Genomic DNA, 18,144 nt, shown 5'->3' with positions numbered 1-18,144 from the left:
GGGCAATGACCTGACAGTGCTGACAGTGGGGCTGGAGAGTCTGAGGCATGGTCCCTACCTAGGATGGTTGAAGGCTCCCTGACCCACCTGAGCTCTGTGTTTCCAAATTCCTTATGTCCTGATTTAAAGCAATGTGTGTCTATAGCGCCTGTGTATAGAGATGACCTTCTGCAGTGTAGACAAGGTGTGCAGAACAAACAATATGGACACTACCTGAGGGGGCACATGGAGTTTCATCCCCTTTGGAATGGGAGCATTCACAGGCTAAATCTGGACCAGAGCCAAATTCCTGTTCATTTAATGGGAATTTGCCATCATTGTAAGACTGGTCACTGTCACACCCTTCTTGCAGAGTTGAAGTCAGAACACATTCATCCTCTGTGTCCTGTGGGACTTCCTTCTTTTCAACTTCCTGCAGCTCCCTGCTGTGCTGTGTAACACAGGAATGACAGAAGATCAAACCAGGAGGATCAGACAATGTGGCTTCCTAGCTGGTACTGATGAGAGTTAATAGGGAGTGTCAGTAGAAGCAAAGGGCTGTTGTCTAGAGAGGGAAAAAGCTATCCATTCTACAAGAGACAGAGTGTGGCTGCCTCGGAGTGGGAGAGTAGCAGCAGCAGATACTCAGAGCACAAGCCACAGAAGGACCTACAAGACATGAGACTCAACCATTCCAGTATGGTACAGTCACCAAATGAAGCGCAGTTGGAGAGACCAGCCTAGGGGCAACCACCATGTGCCTGTGTCTTGTGGTTACAGCTCTGGACTCCTTACAGCCTGTAGAAATGTGTGCCTTCTCAGCACCTTTGTATTAGTGTCACATGACTCCCTGAGTTTTTGGTTTTTGGTTAATTCTCTTGGTGTTTAATTTTGATAGTTGTCTTTTTAGCAATTCCTTTGCTGCTCACCTTCCTACCAAGGACCTTAGAGACTGTGGAAAATAAATATGCATCTCCTTCCATTGTCCATTTACAGGGAAGAATGGCTATTTTGTAGGTACGGAGAATCCTAAGGCTGTTAATTAATCTTGGCCTTCCAAGCCCCATAGAGACAACAAACAACCAGACTCATGGGGCATCCTGGGTTGACCATCTGCAGTCTTGCTCATCCTTGCATCTGACACCTGGGACTCACTTGACCTCACTTACTTTTCTTTCTACATCCCTGTACATTTTTACCCACACATTACCGGTTCCTGAATATTCACTGTCACCTGGGGGTCATTGTTTTTTATTCTTCTTCATCCTCCTGATTGTCCTAATGATCTGCAACGCCAGAATTATCTGAAAGGACCATGGCCAAATCCTAATGTTTGTGTCATTAAAAGCATTAGAGTTATGAACAGAGTTTACATGGTTCCAGGCTCTTTTGTGAGAGCTTAAGAAGAAATTCCTCAGGATTCATTCCAACTCAGAGACGTAGGTCTCACGATGGTAGTAGTTTAACAGAGAGGGAAACTGGGGCACAGCAAGATAGGCATCAGGGATTCGAGTCCAGGTGGACTGACCCAGAACCTATGCTCTTCACCCCTGTGCTGTGTGTTATCTCCACCCCAAGCCCTCGGGTGGTAACTGTCTTCATCATCTTCACAACTGGCTTTCCACAGTTACATGATGATTATCAGGAAAGTTGTAATTGAAACTTCACTTCTCCTTCCCTGAAAGGTCATCATCTCTTCACTTTCCTAAAGAGCAGGTTTCAATTTTTACTTGTCACCACCTCAGTCATTTTTAATTATACCTCCCCTTGTTGTATTGAAGGCAAACTGTGAGAAAATAACAAAAATTCAGCCTCAGCGTTGTCAAGATTCCTTCCTGTCATTTGGCTGTGCACATGCTCCATTCTCATGGTTCCTTCTGTCACCACAGCCCCCTCCTAATGAACAGGCAGCTGAGCTCCCCATTTAAGGCTGACTGTGGGGGAGGGTTTGCCCCCCACACTGACTTGGGTGGTTTCTGGGGCTGTGGTTTCACCCACTCACCCTCATTCTCACTTGGCCATGTGTCTCATGGCCCAAGCCTGGACCTGCTGACTGTCCTACCTCATTGAAGGTTGCTCAGGTCGGGGAAGACACAAGAGGTAGCACAGATTGTCTCTTGTTCCCTAAAACACCCTCAGTCTTCCCACTGGGTATCAATTGGTCTCTGTGGACTTGGGAAGCAGATCCTGAACACAGGTTCCCTCTCACCTGGGGAGTCCCTGAGGGGATGGCACCCTCATGGAAACCACAGTTTCAGGGAAAGCAGAACCCAACTCCAGCTCTTGGAAAACAGGTAGTGTCACCTGCTATAGTCCTCCCCACTCCCCACAACCCTGGTGCCACGTGGACCATTAGCATGTGTCCACAATGTAGCTAGCTCAGTGCTTTGCCAATGGAACATCCAAGAACCAAGACCTGATGGACTTCCTTAATCCCAGACCAACTGAGATGAAGGATCTGCTATGGGATAGAGAGGATCCTGACAGGACCAGTCATCTCTGTGTCTGCACCAGGAATCAATCACTGGGATGAAAGCTCTAACCCACCCTATAGGTCACTGTTAACCTGGGTAGAATGTGAACATACTTGTCTTCAGTTTTCCCATCCTCAGCAAACTGAGGGTCAAATACCCACTTCTACCATTACTACATTGTGGTCAGAATGAAATTTATGGTGACATTGGAAATGAAGAAGATAGCATCTGAAGAGGCTTTTCATTTCTCAGAAGGAGTACACACAGCCATGACTTTGTAGATCAGGATCTTGTAGGACTTACTGTATTTCTGCAGTTGGTTGGCCAGGAAGTGGGCAGTAGCTTCAGATGTAAAGAATTTCTCCTTAAGGTCTCAGAAGTCCTGCTTGCTTTTTTTCCAGCTGGAATTGAAGCCCTTGGTTGATTTTAAGGAGGCTGATTTCTGCCTCGGAGAGAGGGCCAAGATGTGCTGCCATGGTGACATGTGGTAGAAGAGGTAGAGCTGGGGACTGAGGAGAAGAAACCCAAATACATGATGGGTTAAAAACCAGTGACATCAAGTAGGTTTAATCAGGACTGAGGGGTGAGGATGAAGGAATTCTTTACTTACTGTTAGAACAGTTTGAACAACACTCCACAGCACTTGAGAGTCATTAACCACAAAAGCAAGGTTCAAGATGGCAGAGCTGGGAGCCAAGGGTACTGCTCGTAGCTCAGACTCCAACTGGAATGACCGAGGGAGCACCCAGAATTCCAGCTAATGGTCTGCACTTGCACGAACAAAAAGGAACATCCAGGGTGTCATTGGAACCTAGGAAGCCCCTGCCTTCCAGTTGCTAAGGCCATGCTTATACACAGGGCTGCCTGGTCTCCCCTGAAGGTCACCACTGATCGGGCCCACCCCTCAGTGGTCACTGTCAATAGTTGTCTACCCTTGTGCTGATAGCACAGTTCCCATCTCTTTCTAAAACATTATCTCAGCACAGTTCTCATTGTTCATTCTTATGTGTGTATAATATCATCAAGGCAGAAATACTTTCCCAAGAATTTTTGTTTTTTCTTTCTCTTTATTTATTTGAGAGAGAGAATGGAGACATGGGTACAGGGAGAGAGTGTGATAAGGGGCTCAACGTCACAACCCCTGAGATCATGACTCTAGCCTAAACCCAAGGTCAGATGCTCAACCAAGGGAACTACTCAGGAACCCCTCCAAACAGGTTTTCTTAAGGGCTCTCATGAACTCATCCCACTTCTCTTCAAGGTAACACAGATCTTAAGGCTTTTCCAGTAAGGGAATTTTGTAAAGTTGTAGACTATCATGATATTCTTCTCTAGGTCTTTTCTAGTTTTTCTTCTCTATCCATTAGAAACACAAAAGAAGCGTGCTAGCAGTTTAGTTATCATTAGTTGCTTTGTATTTGAAAAGCTTTTCAATTTATTTGGATCTTCCTCCATTTACAATACTTTATTAGGATGTATGTAGTAAATAAAGCTTTCTTTTAAGCAAAAACAACAACAACAAAAAAAACAAGAGAGAAAGCAGAGTTAGTTTATGCAATTAATTTTGAAAACTTTTTTCTCTCTCAACTCTCTCAATATTCTTCCTGCATCTCTATATTATGTAGACTTCTTTTCACCTCCTGTGGACATATAATTTCAATTTTCTTAGCTATTTACCTTGCAGTGGAACTGCTATGTCAAAGGTAACCGTGTGTTTTAGTTTTTGAGGAACTGCTAAGCTATTTTCCAAAGCAAAACAATGACACCATTTTACATTCCCACCAGGTATGTGGAAGAATTCCATTTCTCTATAAGCTTCCCAACACATGTATTGTCTCTTTGTTTGAAATCACACTAGTGGGGTGAAGTGGGATCTCACTGTGCTTTAGATCTGTATTTTCTAATGACTAATGATACTGAGCATCTTTTCATGTGTTCACTGTTGCATTAGTATTAACCTTTAGAGAAAGTCTACTGAAACTTTTTCCCTTTCTTATATTGGCTGTCTTTTTCCTGACTGTTTAGTTGGAAGAGGTTTCTTTAAATGTATTCTATATAGCAGACCTCATCAAATAATACAATTTACAAATATTTCTTCCACTCAGTGGATTGGCTTTTCACTTCCTTTACAGTGTCCTTTGAAACAAAATGCTTTTAACTTAATGAATGAATGAAAGAATGAATGAATGAATGAAATCCAGTTTATCTATTGATTGTTGGGTTCCTTGTACATTTAAGAAACCAGCTTCTATCCCCAAATCATTAAGATGTATACCTATGTGTTCCTTAAAACATTGCTTTCGAATGAGAACTTTCCCGGGTTTTAGTGAGTGGTGGACATTATTTAATAATGTCTCTTGTCTGTTGATTGATATTTCTCTCAAATGATGCCCATGTACCTGTTTTCCCTCCTGTGGAGCATGTCATGGCCTGTAACAGCAATTTTGGATACGGTATGTATCAATATCCTGGCTTTGGTTCAGGGGAGAGTCCTGGTTCTATAGTGGAGCTGGTCTTAAACTCACCCACAGTTTCACAAATTGCTCAGTGGCTTTGGAGGTGAGTAGTTGATCTTTCAGAGGAACACATGCCTGGTAGTCCAGATCATTCTAGGGTTTTAGGACTTTCTCAGCCCCCTCCAGACTGGTGGGGCTTCCATTCATCTCTGGTCTGAATGGAAAGTAGACCTGCTTCAGGGTTTTGGGAAAGATTTTCCATACAAATTGGTTCTTCTCCAATCTTTTTGCTATATACATAATTTCTTTCTAGAAAAGGGGAAAGGATATTTATATTAGAACAACTTGTCTGTTCTTTGCCAATTGTGCTTTCATTTTATTTTTTTAATTTATTTTCAGCATGACAGAATTCATTGCTTTTGCACCACACCCAGTGCTTTTAAAAATGTATAAAGGAGTGGCGCCAGGGTGGCTCAGTTGTTAATCATCTGACTTCCACTCAGGTCATGAGCTCAGGGTCTTGGGGTCAAGCCCCACATAGGGTTCCCTGTTCCACAAAGACCCTGCTTTTCCCTCTCCCTCTGCTGCTCCCCCTGCTTGTGCTCTCTCACTCTAGCAAATAAATAAATAAAATCTTTAAAAATAATAATAAATCCATCTATATTCCTACCTGAATCAATATTTCATGACATTTTTATTGCTGGGTAAGATTTCAAGGGTTTCATGTTTGTTTATACATTCATCTGTCACTGGACTTCTGTCTTACTTCCAGCTTGAGGCAGTTATAATTTAAACATAATAATAAAACTTATGAACATTCACATGCTGATCATTCTGTAGACATATTGTGTAAATACCTAGGAATGAAATGACTGTCCATAGGATTTGTATTTCTTTAATCTTATAAGTAAGTGGAAGTCAGCTTTTCAAAGTGGTGGTACAATTTTTCATTCCCATAGCTACATGAGACTTCCATGTGTTTTATGTGAGATTTCAGACTTTCTGACTTTAGCCATACCAGTAGATACACACTGTATCTCATTGTATACTGATTTCTTTCCCTCCTGACTAATGAGTTGTGCCTCTTGTCGTGTGCTAACGAACCATTCATATATCTTGTTTTGTGAAGTTTCTGTTCAAGTCTTTTGACCAATTATTTTATTGTGTTAATTATCTTCTCAGACTACAGGATATCAAATTCTAGAGAAAAGTCCTTTGTCAGAGATAAACATACTTCTATACAGTGACTTCCCTTTATGTTCTCTTAAGGTTGTCTTTTCTTCGAAAGTTACATATAAAGATAAAGATAGATAAATTCATTTTCATATCCAAAGAAATGATTCATTGCTTACTTTAAGCTTGCAAAAATATATGGTTGATTTTTTCTTAAAATAGAAGAACCACTTAGTGAATTTCAGGGTTTGGAAGGTTTTTTGTTTTTTGTTTTTTTGTATTTAAACTGTTTCAACAGGTATATTGACATATAATTTCCATGCAGTAAAGTATATATAATTAAAGTCTCACATTTAATAAGTTTGAACATATATATGCATTACCCCAGTAGTAGATATATCTATCACCCCCAAAAGTTTCCTTGTGCTTCTAGCAATTCCTCCCTCACATTCCCACCTCAGGAAACCACTGATTGGCTTTCTGTAACAATAGAATTATATGCAATTTCTGAGGTTTTATATTAATAAAATAATGTTCTATGTAGATGTTTGTTTTGAAGTCTTTTTGCTCAGAATAATTATCTGAGCAAAAAAATGTTTTTTCTTACCCATTTTGTTACGTATGTGAAGAGATTACTCTGTAAAACTGAATAGTATTTCATGAGCTGGGTATGTCACAATTTGTTTGGGTCCTTACCTGTGGATGGATTTGAATGACAATTAAAAATAAGAGTTGCAGGGTGCCTGGGTGGCTCAGTGGATTAAGCTGCTGCCTTCGGCTCAGGTCATGATCTCAGGGTCCTGGGATCGAGTCCCACATCGGGCTCTCTGTTTGGCAGGGAGCCTGCTTCTCTCTGCCTGCCTCTCTGCCTACTTGTGATCTCTGTCTGTCAAATAAATAAATAAAATCTTTTAAAAAAAATAAGAGTTGCAAATAAAATAACCATTAAAATATATAAGAGTTGCTATCAATAGATTTTTGTGAATGTATCTTTTTTTTTCATTTGAGTGGAATGGTGATGGCCAATGGTATGTATAGGTTTAATATTTTTGACGAATTTCCCAACTGTTGGAGTGCTTGGATGACTGAGTTGGTTAAGCATCTGACATTGATTCTGGCTCAGGTCATGATCTCATTGGTGGTGAGACAGAGTCCCAAGTAGGGCTCAGTGCTCAGCAGGGAGTTTTCCTGAGATTCTGTCCCTCTCCCTTTCCCCCTGCCCCTGCCCCATTCACTTTCACTCCCTCTCTCTCAAAGAAGTCAGTCTTAAGGAAAAAAAAGAAAGTTTCCAGAATATTTTCTACAGTAGTAGAATTTAGCCTTCCCATCTGCAGTGTGTGAGAAATCTAGCTCCCTCACATCCTTGCCAATACTTGGAATGGAGATCCTTTTCATTTTTGCCATTTTCATTGGCAGATAGTGGTTTAAATTGTATTTTCCTAAGGACTAATGATATAGATCTTGTCATGTTGTTATATACCTTCCATATATATTCTTTGCTGAACTGTCTTTATGCATCTTTTACCCATTTTATCTTATTATTTTAATTTTTAAAGGTTTTATTTTTTCATTTGAAAGAAAGAGAAGAGAGCAAGATCGGGGGTGTGGGGCAGGGTGAGGAGGGCAGAGGGAGAGCACTCCCTGCTCATTTGGGAGATTGACAGAGGGTGGCAGGGGGCTAGATCCCAGGACACTGAGATCATGATGTGAGCCAAAGGCAGCTGCTTCACCAACTGAGCCACCCAGGCACTTTTCATTTACCCATTTTAAATTGAATTGTTTGTCTTCTTACTGACTTTCGAGAGTTCTTTCAATGTTGTATTAGGAGACCTTCCTCAGGTATGAAATTCATAACTGTTTTCTCCGTATGTGTGACTTGACTTCGCATTCTCTGACCAATGGCTTCTGAAGAGACAAAGTTTTAACTTTTGATGAAATCCAGTTTATCAATTTGTTCTTTCAAAAATCACAATTTTGGTATAATATCTAAGAAATCAATGTCCAGGAGCACCTGAGTGACTCTGTCGATTAAGTGTCAGCCTTTGGCTCAGGTCATGATCCCAGGGTCCTGGGATCCAGCACTGCATCAGGTTCCTTGCTCAGCGGGGAGTCCGTTTCTCCCTGTCCCTCTGCTTCTCCCTTGCTTGTGCTCGCTCTTTCACTATGTCACATAAATAAATAAAATCTAAAAGAATAGAAATCATTGTCCAACTTAAGGTTATAAGGATATTTTTTTAAAGGTTTATTTATTGGGGCATCTGGTTAGCTCAGTTGCTTACTCATCTGCCTTCAGCAGAGGTCATGATCTCAGGGCCTTGGGGTTGCCCACACCACCACCCCCTCCCCACCCTTCCCTCCCCATGTTGGGTCCCCTGCTCAGCAGGGAGTCTGCTTGTCCCCTTGCCTGCCCCATGTTTTTAACTTTTAGAGAGACTGACTGAGACAGAGCAAGTGGGGGGAGGGACAGAGGGAGAGAAATTAAAGCCAACTGCCCACTGAGAGCACAGCCAACTCTGTGATCCCACAACCCACGAGATCAGGATGTGAGTCAATATCATGGGTCACATGAGCCACCGACTGGGTGACCCACATGCTCCTAAAGATTTTCTCCTGTGTCTTCTTCTGAAAGTTTTAACATTTTAGGGTATCGATTTAGGCTCATGCTCTATATTGGGTAAATTTCTGTATAATGTAAGTTATGGATCTAATTTTATGTATTTATTTATTTTCATATGCATACCCATGTCATATCCATATTCATGTGTTGAAAAGATTACACTTTACCCCTTGTTGAAAGGTTATATTTTTTTAAAAGATTTATTTATTTATTTTGATGGCTGCATAGTATTCCATTGTGATGCAACATGGGGGCTTAAGTGGGTAGGAGAAGAATAAATGAAACAAGATGGGATTGGGAGGGAGACAAACCATAAGTGACTCTTAATCTCACAAAACAAACTGAGGGTTGCTGGGGGGAGGGGGTTTGGGAGAAGGGGGTGGGATTATGGACATTGGGGAGGGTATGTGCTTTGGTGAGTGCTGTGAAGTGTGTAAACCTGGTGATTCACAGACCTGTACCCCTGGGGATAAAAATATATGTTTATAAAAAATAAAAGATTAATTAAAAAAAAGATTTATTTATTTATGTGAGGGTGGCAGAGGAAGAGAGAGAGAATCACAAACAGACCCCCAGATTAACATGGAGCCTGATGAGGGACTAGATCTCAAGGATCCTGAGATCATGACCTGAGCCAAAATCAAGAGTCAGATGCTTCACCAACTGGGCCACCCACGTGCTCCAAAAGATTATATTTTTTACAGTGCTTTGTTTCTCACATTTGTCAAAAATCTGTTCACTATATAAGTATTACTTTATTTTTGGATTCTGTAATCCATTTCATTGATCTACTTTCCTGTCATATGCCAATACCAATCTGTTTTGATTACTATAATTTCAGAATAGTTCTTCAAATCAGGTACAACTAACCCTAAAACTTGGTTCTTTATTTCACAAGTGTTTGACCATATGATGTTGTATATATATGTGTATATGAATTTTAAAATCAACTGGTCACTTTCTACCAAAGACACAGGCTGAGATTTTGAGAGAGATTTAATTGAATGTATAGATCAAATGGGGGAAAGTTGATGTTTGAACAGTATTAAATCTTGCCACCCCCAAATAAGGAAATTATCTTCATTTTCTAAGGCTTCATTCACTTCTCTGTGAAATATTCTGTGATTTTCAATATGCTCTGTCCCTCAGTATTTCAAGATTCACACTATTACAAATGATACTACTTTTCACATTTCAGTTAGGCATTGCAACCACATAAATCACACCTGAATTTTATATATTGATGTTGGATCTTGATACAAAGAAACATATTTCAGATTCAAGCTGGATCTGGCAGTGACCATATCTTTGGAGATTTAGGTATTTGCCAGATGAGAAGGATCTGATTGCCTTCCCTTGCACTTTTCTCAGCAGTCCAAGGAAAAGGAATAATCCGATCCACATGCAGTCCTGTGGCTGGGCAGACTGTACAGAGTCTTGCCGACTAATGCATGTGAAATGTTTTACATGTCCATTGATACACTTTCCTTGAGAGTAATCATTCAGTTGGCAAGGCTGCCAATTTATCTTGTGTGTAGCTGTAACACCACAATCGCAAAATTTAGAGGTCGATGTTCTCTCTTATTAATTAGTTTAGTCTTCAGTAATCTATTGCCAGCATTATGCACTGCCAGAAACTTTGGAACAGTATTCAATAATATATCCATCAAATGCCATGAGTTTGTGCCCAAATCTGATTTCTCTCATTTTTGATGTGGTCTATTATAAAATGACACCAACAGCATGAAAATAAGTAACAGTGGCAATCTGAGGGCTGTGTGAGACCGAGTTATGTGACCAAGTTGTGTGACTCAGTTGCCTTATGAGAAAAAGGCTCGTACTCCAGATCTGAAGTAGGTGTCCACTGCCATACATCTGTAAGCATTGGGTCTGGATTCTGCAACAGAATCTGTAGTTCTTTTTGTCAGCTCCATGCCCCCAAAGAAGAGTGAAGATCTTTGACTTAAGTAATGATCGGTGTGTGTAGCATATTTAAGTTCCCTCTTTAGTCACTGAACTAAACATCCTATCCAGTAAAGCTTGCTCACTAGCATAACTTACAAGGTCACATTCCCTGTGGCTCAGGTAACAGGTCTCAAAGAAATCAAAGCATCCATTCAGTGTTAGGTGTCTCACCTAAAGTTCACCCATTAGGCCAACACGTGGCTCACAAACAGCTTTAAATGTGTTTGCTTTAGGTTTGTCTAACGGTTTTCTAAAGTCTAATTACCCAAATGACTTTCAGGCCAGTTTTTTTTTAATTTTTTTATTTGTTTTCAGCATAACAGTATTCATTGTTTTTGCACCAAACCCAGTGCTCCATGCAATCCGTGCCCTCTATAATACCCACCACCTGGTACCCCAACCTCCCACCCCCCGCTGCTCCAAACCCCTCAGATTGTTTTTCAGAGTCCATAGTCTCTCATGGTTCACCTCCCCTTCCAATTTCCCACAACTCCCTTCTCCTCTCTAACTCCCCTTGTCCTCCATGCTATTTGTTATGCTCCATAAATAAGTGAGACCGTATGATAATTGAGTCTCTCTGTTTGACTTATTTCACTCAGCATAATCTCTTCTAGTCCTGTCCATGTTGCTACAAAAGTTGGGTATTCATCCTTTCTGATGAAGGCATAATACTCCATAGTGTATTTGGACCACATCTTCCCTATCCATTCGTCCGTTGAAGGGCATCTTGGTTCTTTCCACAGTTTGGTGACCGTGGCCATTGCTGCTATAAACATTGGGGTACAGATGGCCCTTCTTTTCACTACATCTGTATCCTTGGGGTAAATACCCAGTAGTGCAATTGCAGGGTCATAGGGAAGCTCTATTTTTAATTTCTTGAGGAATCTCCACACTGTTCTCCAAAGTAGCTGCACCAACTTGCATTCCCACCAACAGTGTAAGAGGGTTCCCCCTGTTTTTTAAGATTTTATTTATTTATTTGACAGAGATCACAAGTAGGCAGAGCAACAGGCAGAGGGAGAGGGGGAAGCAGGCTCTCCACTGAGTAGAGAGCCTGATGTGAGGCTCAGACTCTCTACTGAGGACCAGGACCCTGAGATCATGACTCGAGCATGAGGCTTAACCCACTGAGCCACCCAGGCACCCCCAAGACCAGATTTTGTTTCCCAATGCTCTGCCTATTTCCCTGGACCTATGAGTCAATATAAACATAGATTTATTCCAATTTGTTTATAATCAACTAACATTGTGTAGATGACATATAATTCCACACATTCTTTCTTTTACCTGTTTACTTTCTTTTTTTTTTTAATATTTTATTTATTTATTTGACAGACAGAGATCACAAGTAGGCAGAGAGGCAGGCAGAGAGAGAGGAGGAAACAGGTTCCCCACTGAGCAGAGAGCCTGATGTGGGGCTCGATCCCAGGACCCTGGGATCATGACCTGAGCCGAAAGCAGAGGCTTTAACCCACTGAGCCACCCAGGAGCCCCAACCTGTTTACTTTCAAATGTTGAGGTGATATGATGTTACTCGCCTCTTCTGCTCTCTGTTGAAAAAAAAATCAAAAAGCTGCTTTACCTTGCTCATCAAAGTCATCATAGGATGTATTTAAATCTGCATATTTGAGAGCATCATTAGTTTTTAAAGATTTTATTTATTTTCGAGAAAGAGAGTAGTGGGATCTGGGAGAACAGAAGGGGATGGAGAGGGAGAAAGAAGCTGAAATAGATTCTGTGCTGAGCATGGAGCCCAACTTGGTGTTGATCCCACTACCACCAGCTTGTGACTGACTGAGCTGGAACCAAGAGTCAGACACTTCACTGACTGAGCCACCTAGGCACTCCTTGGTATTTCTATAAATAGAAAAGTCATTTTTGGTTGAAGCCAATAGTGGATAACCTGTGAAAGAATGACTGCAGATCATGGACTAAACATTTAGTGTCCATTGAATCCAAAATTGTGCTAGACCTGTTTTCCCAAGATTGTGTAATGTTGCCATGAGCCAGCCCACCTGCAACTTCAAGCCCCAAACCTTCTTCTCCAAGACCTAGGAGACACTGTCACAAACTCAACCCATCCCCTTCTTGGGCCACTGCTCGAGTGATCTGTTCTATTGCACGACCCCAAAGGCAGAGTAACTTTCGAGTTATGTGTTTTAAGGGCCTCCTGTTTCTGTACAACCAATGGAAGTAAGTGGTTTGCTTTGTTATTTGGCACCTAGAGCCATGATTAGGGTTAGGTTTGTTAGGGCAGAATTTTCTGCAGTAAGAATAGACATCTCCAACCCTTATCCAAACATCCTCGACCCCTCTAAGCCCACACTTACTTGGAAGACCTCCACCATGAGGGCAGTTCCAAGGTCAAAGCTAGGGGTCTGGGGCAGAGCCTCATGGTCACATCCTTCTCCTCTGGGAGTTGGTGTTTCCAGCAGTACAAACAAATCCTGATCCGTCGTGTGGGGCTCCTCAGCAGGGTCACAGGTTCACAATGGACTAAGTTACTCTCCTAGTCCTCCCCGCTCAGCTCAGGCTAGTCCTTGCAGAGCTGGATACTGCTGCATGCATTCCTCAGTTTCCCCTTATTTTTCTGAACTCGACTTGTCCTTATTCTTCCATCCTTTCTCAACCACGTGCTCCACCATTGCCTTGTCCTTCTTTGTGTTATTCTCATCCCCCAAACCTGCTGATATCCTATCTTTCATCTCCTCCAGTTCTCTTTACAGTGTGAACTCAGCTCAGGCTCCTGCAGGAGAAACACAGAGAAGAGACCAAGTCATGTCTCAGTTGCAGTCCCTAGAGCTGCAAAACCGGCACCTCAGTCCCTTGTGCACTCAAAGAATTGAGCAGGAAGGGACTTTGGAGAATTTGAATATCAACCTTATCTTACACATGAGGAAACTGAGGCCCACAGACATTGGGAGAATTTCCCAAACTCCCCTTCCAGCTGATAGCAGCAGAGCCCCAACACAGGTCTTGGCTGTAAGCTTCCCTGTCTAGGCTCCTACACACCCTCCAGAAACCCACTTCTGAATTTCAGGGGACACTGAAATTAAAAGTTCAACTTAAAAATAAATAATTTTGAAGAGACTTTGGATCAAATGTTGGTATTTCCACTTTTTAAATATCAGAAGGGCCTATCTGGGGACAGATCTTTTCTCACAATTATGTAATGCTGTTACTTATATTCACTTTTAAATCACTGGCTGAGAGATTAGGATTGCATACCATGAAAGTATTAAATAATATTTATCATAATCACAAGTAAAATGCACTTATGTGATTATCTATAAAATATCTGACTCCAGTGTCAAAGTTCATTTTCCTGAGACTGGCACTTGGTCTGCCTTGCTCACTCCATGTCCCCAGTGCCTCCTGCCCAGTGAAACATTCAGTAAATACTTGTCCAGTGGATAAATAACAGTTCCCAGCAATAACCATAGTTTACTGATCTCTAGTCCCAACCATATTTTGATTCAAACCCTATCCCAGGTCTGCGCTGAAGCAAGAAAAGCACAGCCTCAAGAAAAGCAGTCTGAGATCCCAATGCCACATATGCTTTAGTGGACGATATAATTACCTCTTTGAGCATATTTATCTCAGGTATGATAGAGAGTGTAGGATATAAATTAGAGAAGGCAGCATGAAGCACGGGAATGTTAGATATGAAATGGGATATCATGTAACAGACAGGGCTCCCATCCCTGGGCACCAGCTGCAGAGCTAAAGAACACCTCCATCAGAGTCACTATGGTGCCTGTTCCATTCCCCTGGGGGTAAGGCCTCCAAAGTTGCCCTTCAGACAAAAACTCCAAGGAGGTCCTCAGGTAAGGACAAAGCCCATTTTAAACAAACAGCTGAGGATGAAGACTCTGAAAGACCCAGTGCTCACAAGACTAACTCTGCTTTGAGCAGACCATGTCCTTCATCCAAGGTGGCTTTGAGTGGGGCTATGGGGACATTTCCGGGAAGGGCTCCTACCTGGTGTGGGTCCTGCTTCCACAATTTGGGTCCGTAGGGCTTCTGCTGGCCTGTAGGTTTCCTCCTTTGTTCTAATTGCTGGGGATGTCCGCCCTCAGGGGGGTCAATCCTTTATGAAGACCTCTGTCATTTATTCTCCTCCTGGAGAAGAGACAGCAGAGATCGGTTCTGGGGTTCCACAATTCTAGCCTTCTCCTAAGGCACATGGGTAAGCTGAAAGAATCATGACAGATAGAAATCCGGTCAGGGAAGAGGATCCCAGATGAGTGAGATGGTGAGGGCAGCCCCTCCTGGGGGAGAGAACCACAACAAGGTTACTATCAGACCTGTTCAGGTGGGGACAACATACCAACCATTAAGGGGAGGATGCTGTATGAGAAGGGAATGGAAGAGCCAGAGACCTATGAGAGAAAGGAAGAAATAATAATAATAATTAAATGAAGATGCAAACAAATGAGAGCCTAGAGGCAAAGCCTCATGTCATAGAGGATTATTCCTGGGTTTTGAAGCCTAACCAAGGAATTCCTGCTGAATTTTGTTTGGGTGGATTTCCAAATTATTTTGTATCAGTGACCTTTTAATACCTTCCATTTTTCCCTTTTTTCAGCTGGAACCTAAATAAATGCTATCCTTTATCTGTCTCACTATGGTACTTGGTGGGGGAGGGGATGCAGATCAATGGTATTATAGTTTCACAGGTCCACAGAGAGAGGGGAATTGTACTCTGTGTTTAATGGACACCTTCAGGAGTCATCCACACCTGATATAAATGATTCAGATGTGATTTTGGAATTTTGAGCTGATTACACAACTTTTTTTTTTTTCCTTTGAACTGGTGCCGCCATGGGATAAAACTTTGGGAACCTTAGGGGTAAGGTAAATGTATTTTGCATTTGGAAGGGACATGTATCTCTCTGGACTATAGTGAAGAGAAGTTAAAATGGTCCCCAAATATGTCTCCCCCACATCCCTGGAACTTGTTAGAGTGATGAGATATTGCACCCATGGTGATGTTGTTATATAGCTTGGCTGACTTTAAGATAGGGAGATTATCTGGGTGGACCACATCTAATTGCATGACTCCTTAAATATGAGAGCTTTCTCTGGCTAGCGGAAGATAAAATCATAGTGAATCATGAGGACTCAGAACACAATTACTAGTCTGACAATGGAAAAGACCCCATGAAAAAAGAATGTAGACAGCTTCTAAGCGTCTAAGCAGAGCATGGCCTTTGGTTGATAGCCAGCAAGAAAATAAGGACTTCAGTCCTACAACCACAAGCAAATGAATTATTTTTTTTTCACTTAATTTATTTTTTTAATTTAAACTAACTTAATTAACATATATTATTAGTTTCAGAAGTAAAGGTCAGTGAGTCATCAGTCTTATATAATACTCAGCACTCATTACATCACATACCCTCCTTAATGCCCAGCACCCAGTTACCCCATCCCCCCACCCACCTTCCTCCAGTAACGCTGTTTGTTTCCTATGATTAAGACTTTTTTGTTTGTCTCCCCCTCTGGTTTTGTCTTGTTTTCTTTTTTCCTCTCTTCCCCTATGATCCTCTGTTTTGTTTCTTTAATTCCATGTATCAGTGAGATCATATGATAATGGTCTTTCTCCACTTATTTTGCTTAGCATAATATCCTCGTTCCATCCATGTCATTGCAAATGGCAAGATTTCATTTTTTGATGGCTGCATAATAGCGTGTGTGTGTGTGTGTGTGTGTGTGTGTCACATCTTTTTTATCCATTCATCTGTCTATGGACATCTGGGCTCTTTCCATAGTTTGGCTATTGTGGACATTGCAGCTGTAAACATTGGGGCACAGGTGCCCCTTTGGCTCACTACATTGGCATCTTTGGGGTAAATACCCAAAAGTGCAATTGCTGGTCAAAGGGTAGCTCTATTTTTCAACTTTTTGAGGAACCTATATTCTGTTTTCTAGAGTTGCTGCTCCAGCCTGCATTCCCATCAACAGTGTAAGAGGGTTCCCCTTTCTCTGCATCCTCACCAACATCTGTCATTTCTTGACTGGTTTTAGCCACTTTTTAGTAATTCTGACTGGTGTGAGGTGGTATCCCATTGTGGTTTTGATTTGTATTTCCTTGATGCCAAGTGATGTTGAGCACTTTTTCATGTGTCTGTTGGACATCTGGATGTCTTCTTTGTAGAAATGTCTGTTCATGTCTTCTGCCCATTGCTTGATTGGATTATTTGCTCTTTGGGTGTTGAGTTTTATAAATTCTTTATAGAATTTGGATACTAGCCCTTTATCTGATAAGACTTTTGCAAATATCTTCGCTCATTCTGTCAGTTGTCTTTTGGTTTTGTCAACTGTTTCCTTTGCTGTGCAAAGTGTTTGATCTTGATGACATTCCAGTAGTTCATTTTTGCCTTTGTTTCCCTTGCCTTTGGAGACATGAAGCAAATAAATTCTACCAGTAACTGTAGTGAGCTTGGAAGAGGAGCCTGAGCATCAGATGAAAATATAACAAGCTGACATCGGGATTTCAGACTTGTGAGGAAACTAGTCACCCAGGTAGAGCCGGTGCACCTGGGGAGGCATAAAAAGCCCGTCTCTGTCACTAACCCCCAAACGAACTTGATCTCAATCCGCACACGCAAGCCCCCGGAGCTTCAGGGAGAACGTGAGCGCTGGTGGCGAGAAGAAGAACCCGGCAGGAGGCGCGCCCCAGCAACGCCGGCGGAAGGAAAGGCTATGTGCACCCACCCCGAAGAATGGGAAGATCCTTTACTCCGGCGGTTCCATGGTGTAATGGTGAGCACTCTGGACTCTGAATCCAGCGATCCGAGTTCAAGTCTCGGTGGAACCTTGCCCTTCCGGCCAAACCACCGCCTTTTGCTTTTCTCTCCGATACCGAGCGAGTGGCACGTGCCTTCCCCCTCTCGATGTCCCCGCCCCCAACCCAGGGAGGTAAATTCCGGGGACGTCGGGTCCCCGCATTCCCGAGGTGGACCCCTCGCAGCCACGTCCTTTGCGCTCCGCAGCCTCCTCCTCAGGAACCCGCGTCTCAGAGTGCGTCCCCCGCCACCACGGACACTGAGGCCACAGCGGGGGCACCGGACCAGTGCCCCGTCTCGTCGGGGTCCCCCTCGGGCCTCGGGTAAAACCCGGCGCTGCGCCCACGAAATGCTGCACGGCGAGGGCGTCCCGCCGCGCGTCCTGTCGTTGCACCCACTCACCTGCGCGGTAGAAAACGATGGCAACGTGAAACAGCGTTTCTTACCTCCGCCCTGCGGTGGTGAGAACGCAGTTTCCTAGGTTCAAACCCAATGTTGGGTGTCTTTCAGTTTCTTTTCCTCGGACCCTTTCCCGCCCCTCTCAGAAGAATCCCGAGTATCTGTTCAGGCCAGTAGGGGTCGCAGTTGTCCTAAACTTTGTACTGGAGCGTGGGGCGTCTGTCTGGTCAGTCAACCCTAAACCGCGGGAAATAAGAGATTCTGCTGGGGATTCTCTGGGCCTCACCTGC

General features: G+C 42.7%; 1 non-coding gene across 1 annotated transcript; it reads left to right on the top strand.

Moving 5' to 3' along the window:
* Positions 1 to 17,415: 17,415 nt before the first annotated feature.
* On the top strand, positions 17,416 to 17,487 carry TRNAQ-CUG. Its single transcript has one exon. It is a non-coding gene; the product is annotated as a tRNA-Gln (tRNA).
* The last annotated feature ends 657 nt before the right edge of the window (positions 17,488 to 18,144 follow it).

Source organism: Mustela erminea, chromosome 10, assembly GCF_009829155.1.
Source record: "Mustela erminea isolate mMusErm1 chromosome 10, mMusErm1.Pri, whole genome shotgun sequence".
NCBI classification, from domain to species: domain Eukaryota; kingdom Metazoa; phylum Chordata; class Mammalia; order Carnivora; family Mustelidae; genus Mustela; species Mustela erminea.
Note: the sequence above shows the minus strand (reverse complement) of the source record. Positions and strands in the feature narration are given on the sequence as shown.